The sequence below is a fragment of the Microcebus murinus genome, unplaced genomic scaffold, assembly GCF_040939455.1.
Source record: "Microcebus murinus isolate Inina unplaced genomic scaffold, M.murinus_Inina_mat1.0 scaf036_hap2_Mmur4.0, whole genome shotgun sequence".
Lineage (NCBI taxonomy): Eukaryota > Metazoa > Chordata > Mammalia > Primates > Cheirogaleidae > Microcebus > Microcebus murinus.
In genome coordinates, this window is record NW_027438982.1 from 93554 (window position 1) to 100608 (window position 7055).

At 63.1% G+C, this 7055-nt stretch overlaps 2 non-coding genes across 2 annotated transcripts; both read right to left on the bottom strand.

The window, feature by feature from the left end:
• Window positions 1-2970: 2970 nt before the first annotated feature.
• LOC142868651 (5S ribosomal RNA) lies at window positions 2971-3089 on the bottom strand. Its single transcript, XR_012917596.1, has one exon. It is a non-coding gene; the product is annotated as a 5S ribosomal RNA (ribosomal RNA).
• Window positions 3090-6620: 3531 nt separating this feature from the next.
• LOC142868653 (5S ribosomal RNA) lies at window positions 6621-6739 on the bottom strand. Its single transcript, XR_012917598.1, has one exon. It is a non-coding gene; the product is annotated as a 5S ribosomal RNA (ribosomal RNA).
• Between the last annotated feature and the right edge of the window lie 316 nt (window positions 6740-7055).

The window sequence follows — 7055 nt, forward strand, 5'->3', positions numbered from 1 at the left end:
TCTCTCTCTCTCTCTAGGGATGTGTCCCATGGGTGGGGTGGCGTGGTTTGTGGGGCGCTGAAGAAATCAGTCCCCTCCATCTCCTACCTCTGGAAAACGCCCAAGCCCTTGGAGAACTGCCGGCAACGCGACCGTGGGGGCCGGGAACCTCCTCTGGGTCCTCCTGTGGCCCAGTCCAAGGGGCCTGGGCCTGGCCGGGGCTGCATTAGACCCCGACCACCCTGGCGTGTGGACTCGCTAAAAATCGGCGATTAGATATTGGATTCCAGCTTCATTGAGGTCATTTCACTAATGAGTGCACCGGAAAGAGTTTCCTAATCCATCTGTGAGGGTGGCAACTGAAAGAGAATTTTAAAGCTGACAGAATAGGCGAGGAAAGGCATAGGAGATTTCCACACCCAGTAAGGAAGCCTTTCCCGAAATGGAAGAAAGAAACGAGCAAACAGAAACACCGGTAGCCCGCCAGGATGAGAGTCTGCCCCCGAGAGAAAGTACCCTGACCAGGTTCACCCGTGGGTGGGTGGCGAGCTAGCGGCATTCAGAAGAGCGAGGCCCGCAGTCTGTGCAGAAGACACCTGCACTCGGGTGTGTGTGGCGGCACGATTCACAAGCAGCTCCAGATGTTAAGCCAAGGAGAAGCCAGGGAGTTCCCAACGCCCCAGGTGTCCTCAGCCCACGACTGGCTGCTGGGGGAATGCGAAGCCCGGCTCCTTGTCTCAGAGCCCTTGTCTCAGAGCGGGACAACCAGGAGGTGTGACGTACACCCCGGGGTTCCCAGGAGGATCAGGCTGAAGCTGGGACTTGGCCTGAAAGTGTCCCCTCGCATGGCCACCCCCTTCCCCTTCCTGCTCCTCTACTCCTGGTGCCCCTCCATCCAGGGGCCAGACCTTAAAGAGTCACCCGCAAGAGAATCCTGGTCCCAAAGGAGCCTTCTGGGGGACCCGTGCTGAGAGAGGTTGTGGGCATGGCCCGCTGGGGCTCTGCCCGACCCAGGGCTGAGAGATGCAACCTCCCAGCTCTGGGTCCCTGCAGGGGAAGCGTTGGCAAGCACAGGGCCAGTCCTCCAAAGGCCCAGGTGCAGGGAGCCCAGGCCAAGCAGCCTGTGGAAGAAGCCACCCCGGGAACACGACTGCAGGCCACGGCCCTTCCCACCTCCTCCTCCTCCTCCTCCTGCTCCTCCACACCCCCCCGACCTCCCACCCCCCCACCCCACCCCCCGACATGGCGCAGGGCTCAGAGACACCTCAGACACTTGCTACCCAAAGTGCAAAGGGCATCAGTTGCTCCTCCAAACCACCCCCCTGCCCAGCAGACCGCGTTGTCCAGCCAGCCCCCGGGCCTCCCTGGGGTGCCCAGCACAAAAGTGCAGACAACCACCGGACCCTCAATCTCAGTTTTCGGATGTTTTTGCCACTCTAAGGACCCGCAGGCCAGCTGGGCCTTCTGGCAGGACAGAGAGCCCCGGAATCCGACGTGGAGAGCTGGGTGTACGTCCCCACGAGGAGGCGGTCCCCACCTCCGCGGCTCTCCCCTTGCGGGGGGGAAAAGCAGCCACGGGGCCTCAGAGAAGACACCAGGCTGGGCGCCCGCCCCACAGTGGGGGCACGTCCCCCGCAGGCCACTTAGCGCCGGCCACCGGCCGGCGGACGGTTGGGTGGCGCGAGACGCTGCGGCCGCCCTGCTACCGGGTCCCTGGGAGGGCGTCCTGGAACCAGCGTCCACACCAAGCCCTTGGAAGGCCCAGGCGACGGAGGAGCCCCGTCAGGCAGGGGCCGAGGACGGTGACGGCCCGGGCGGGGAGGAGCGTGTCAGGCAGGGGCAGAGGACGGTGACAGGTGACAGGCCGGGCGGGAAGGAGTCAGTCAGGCAGGGACTGAGGAGGAGACGGGCTGGGTAAGGGTTAGGGTTAGAGTCAGGGCACAAGTCACAATCGCAAAGACCTGGAAGCGACCCGAGTGCCCATCGACCCACGAGTGCGTAAATGAAATGTGGCGCGTGGACACCACGGAGTGCTATTCAGCTAGGAGGAGCAGCGGTGAGAGGGCACCTCTCGTGGTTCTCCTGGCCAGAGCTGGAACCCGTTCCAGTAAGCCAGGTAGCCCAAGAATGGACACACGAGCACCACGTGCTCGCGCTCACCAGCAAATGGGTACGAACCGATGGACACCTAAGTGGACACAGAGGAATCACCTTCATCGGGTGGGTGTCGGGCGGGTGGGGGGAGGGGATGGGCATACACCTCCATTAGGAACGGGTGTGTGCGCACCGACTGGGGGATGGGCGCACTTGAGGCTCTGACCCGAGGGGGGAGGCTGGGAGAGGGCAACGTACCCGACCTTAACATTGGTACCCCCACAATACGCTGGAACAACATCAGAGGTTAATGAATAAGAACACAGGGGGGAGGGGGGCACGGGCAACACATGTCACCTTAATACTTGGACTCCCATCATCTGCTTGAAAAGAGAGAGAAAAGAAAATGCAATCATAGAGATAAGAGACACTTTTTAAACATAATGAATCCGAAGAGAAAAGTAAAAGGAGGCCTGTGGAGCAGGTCTGGGTGTGACTCCGGATCCCCCAACATCAGGTGCCACCACCAAAGATTCCTACGTGTAGCCCATAGAACCCCAAAAGCAATGGGACGAGTTCTGGTCACATACTCCCTCAAAATGACATCCTGGCCTTCTTCTGGAACTCCCTCCCCTCTCAGACTCTCAAGGTTTCCTCCAGCGTGTCGGTTCCCACAGAGCAGACCTTTGGTCTGAGACCTGACAGTCCAGAAGCCACGCATGCTGCCGCGTGACGGCGGTGTCGCGGCTTGGGACAAGAGGAGGCCCCACGGTGCGGGCTGGGGCGCCAGGCACCGCGGCGGGCGCTGAGGGTGGGGGTGACCCCCACCCCGGGCCGCCGACTCGCTCCCAGAAAGGGGACAGAACAAGAGGCAAAACAAAAAAAAAAAAAAGAAGAAGCCTACGGCACCCGGTATTCCCAGGCGGTCTCCCATCCAAGTACTAACCAGGCCCGACCCTGCTTAGCTTCCGAGACCAGACGAGATCGGGCGCGTTCAGGGTGGTGTGGCCCTAGACGGCGGAGGGCGCCCCTGCCCCGCTCAAGAAGCCGAGCCTCTCTGCGCTTCCCCGCCGCCTCCTCCCCCCGCCCAAGGCCCCGCGCCGGCGCTGACCCGCACCGGGCCGGGCCTGTTGAGTTCACCGGCCGGGTCCGGCGGGCTCCGAGGGACGGGGGTGACAGCGGGGCGGGGCGGGGCGGGGCGGGCAGGGAGCGGCGGGCCGGGGTGGGGGGCTGTCTCTCTATACACACACACACACACACACACACACACACACTCACACTCACACAAGATGCGCCTCCACGGCTGGACTCGCCAAGGTGGAGACCTTCCAGCCCCCTTCCTCTCCTCGCCTGGCCCACCCCCAGCTCGTGGCCGCCGCCGCCGCCGCCGCCGCCGCCGCCGCCGCCGCCGCCGATTGCGCACGCGCGGGTCGCCCGCCCTTTGACCCCTGGCAGGGCCCGCCATCCCCACAACCCCTTTCAGCTGCGCCCCCCACCCTGTGGGTGGGCTGCCGCCTATTCCCCCGGGCCGGGCTGGGGCACAGCGCATGGGGGAGGGGAGCGAGTGTATGGGGCGTCTCTCTCTCTCTCTAGGGATGTGTCCCATGGGTGGGGTGGCGTGGTTTGTGGGGCGCTGAAGAAATCAGTCCCCTCCATCTCCTACCTCTGGAAAACGCCCAAGCCCTTGGAGAACTGCCGGCAACGCGACCGTGGGGGCCGGGAACCTCCTCTGGGTCCTCCTGTGGCCCAGTCCAAGGGGCCTGGGCCTGGCCGGGGCTGCATTAGACCCCGACCACCCTGGCGTGTGGACTCGCTAAAAATCGGCGATTAGATATTGGATTCCAGCTTCATTGAGGTCATTTCACTAATGAGTGCACCGGAAAGAGTTTCCTAATCCATCTGTGAGGGTGGCAACTGAAAGAGAATTTTAAAGCTGACAGAATAGGCGAGGAAAGGCATAGGAGATTTCCACACCCAGTAAGGAAGCCTTTCCCGAAATGGAAGAAAGAAACGAGCAAACAGAAACACCGGTAGCCCGCCAGGATGAGAGTCTGCCCCCGAGAGAAAGTACCCTGACCAGGTTCACCCGTGGGTGGGTGGCGAGCTAGCGGCATTCAGAAGAGCGAGGCCCGCAGTCTGTGCAGAAGACACCTGCACTCGGGTGTGTGTGGCGGCACGATTCACAAGCAGCTCCAGATGTTAAGCCAAGGAGAAGCCAGGGAGTTCCCAACGCCCCAGGTGTCCTCAGCCCACGACTGGCTGCTGGGGGAATGCGAAGCCCGGCTCCTTGTCTCAGAGCCCTTGTCTCAGAGCGGGACAACCAGGAGGTGTGACGTACACCCCGGGGTTCCCAGGAGGATCAGGCTGAAGCTGGGACTTGGCCTGAAAGTGTCCCCTCGCATGGCCACCCCCTTCCCCTTCCTGCTCCTCTACTCCTGGTGCCCCTCCATCCAGGGGCCAGACCTTAAAGAGTCACCCGCAAGAGAATCCTGGTCCCAAAGGAGCCTTCTGGGGGACCCGTGCTGAGAGAGGTTGTGGGCATGGCCCGCTGGGGCTCTGCCCGACCCAGGGCTGAGAGATGCAACCTCCCAGCTCTGGGTCCCTGCAGGGGAAGCGTTGGCAAGCACAGGGCCAGTCCTCCAAAGGCCCAGGTGCAGGGAGCCCAGGCCAAGCAGCCTGTGGAAGAAGCCACCCCGGGAACACGACTGCAGGCCACGGCCCTTCCCACCTCCTCCTCCTCCTCCTCCTGCTCCTCCACCCCCCCCCGACCTCCCACCCCCCCACCCCACCCCCCGACATGGCGCAGGGCTCAGAGACACCTCAGACACTTGCTACCCAAAGTGCAAAGGGCATCAGTTGCTCCTCCAAACCCCCCCCCTGCCCAGCAGACCGCGTTGTCCAGCCAGCCCCCGGGCCTCCCTGGGGTGCCCAGCACAAAAGTGCAGACAACCACCGGACCCTCAATCTCAGTTTTCGGATGTTTTTGCCACTCTAAGGACCCGCAGGCCAGCTGGGCCTTCTGGCAGGACAGAGAGCCCCGGAATCCGACGTGGAGAGCTGGGTGTACGTCCCCACGAGGAGGCGGTCCCCACCTCCGCGGCTCTCCCCTTGCGGGGGGGAAAAGCAGCCACGGGGCCTCAGAGAAGACACCAGGCTGGGCGCCCGCCCCACAGTGGGGGCACGTCCCCCGCAGGCCACTTAGCGCCGGCCACCGGCCGGCGGACGGTTGGGTGGCGCGAGACGCTGCGGCCGCCCTGCTACCGGGTCCCTGGGAGGGCGTCCTGGAACCAGCGTCCACACCAAGCCCTTGGAAGGCCCAGGCGACGGAGGAGCCCCGTCAGGCAGGGGCCGAGGACGGTGACGGCCCGGGCGGGGAGGAGCGTGTCAGGCAGGGGCAGAGGACGGTGACAGGTGACAGGCCGGGCGGGAAGGAGTCAGTCAGGCAGGGACTGAGGAGGAGACGGGCTGGGTAAGGGTTAGGGTTAGAGTCAGGGCACAAGTCACAATCGCAAAGACCTGGAAGCGACCCGAGTGCCCATCGACCCACGAGTGCGTAAATGAAATGTGGCGCGTGGACACCACGGAGTGCTATTCAGCTAGGAGGAGCAGCGGTGAGAGGGCACCTCTCGTGGTTCTCCTGGCCAGAGCTGGAACCCGTTCCAGTAAGCCAGGTAGCCCAAGAATGGACACACGAGCACCACGTGCTCGCGCTCACCAGCAAATGGGTACGAACCGATGGACACCTAAGTGGACACAGAGGAATCACCTTCATCGGGTGGGTGTCGGGCGGGTGGGGGGAGGGGATGGGCATACACCTCCATTAGGAACGGGGTGGGTGCGCACCGACTGGGGGATGGGCGCACTTGAGGCTCTGACCCGAGGGGGGAGGCTGGGAGAGGGCAACGTACCCGACCTTAACATTGGTACCCCCACAATACGCTGGAACAACATCAGAGGTTAATGAATAAGAACACAGGGGGGAGGGGGGCACGGGCAACACATGTCACCTTAATACTTGGACTCCCATCATCTGCTTGAAAAGAGAGAGAAAAGAAAATGCAATCATAGAGATAAGAGACACTTTTTAAACATAATGAATCCGAAGAGAAAAGTAAAAGGAGGCCTGTGGAGCAGGTCTGGGTGTGACTCCGGATCCCCCAACATCAGGTGCCACCACCAAAGATTCCTACGTGTAGCCCATAGAACCCCAAAAGCAATGGGACGAGTTCTGGTCACATACTCCCTCAAAATGACATCCTGGCCTTCTTCTGGAACTCCCTCCCCTCTCAGACTCTCAAGGTTTCCTCCAGCGTGTCGGTTCCCACAGAGCAGACCTTTGGTCTGAGACCTGACAGTCCAGAAGCCACGCATGCTGCCGCGTGACGGCGGTGTCGCGGCTTGGGACAAGAGGAGGCCCCACGGTGCGGGCTGGGGCGCCAGGCACCGCGGCGGGCGCTGAGGGTGGGGGTGACCCCCACCCCGGGCCGCCGACTCGCTCCCAGAAAGGGGACAGAACAAGAGGCAAAACAAAAAAAAAAAAAAGAAGAAGCCTACGGCACCCGGTATTCCCAGGCGGTCTCCCATCCAAGTACTAACCAGGCCCGACCCTGCTTAGCTTCCGAGACCAGACGAGATCGGGCGCGTTCAGGGTGGTGTGGCCCTAGACGGCGGAGGGCGCCCCTGCCCCGCTCAAGAAGCCGAGCCTCTCTGCGCTTCCCCGCCGCCTCCTCCCCCCGCCCCAGGCCCCGCGCCGGCGCTGACCCGCACCGGGCCGGGCCTGTTGAGTTCACCGGCCGGGTCCGGCGGGCTCCGAGGGACGGGGGTGACAGGCGGGGCGGGGCGGGCAGGGAGCGGCGGGCCGGGGTGGGGGGCTGTCTCTCTATATACACACACACACACACACACACACACACTCACACTCACACAAGATGCGCCTCCACGGCTGGACTCGCCAAGGTGGAGACCTTCCAGCCCCCTTCCTC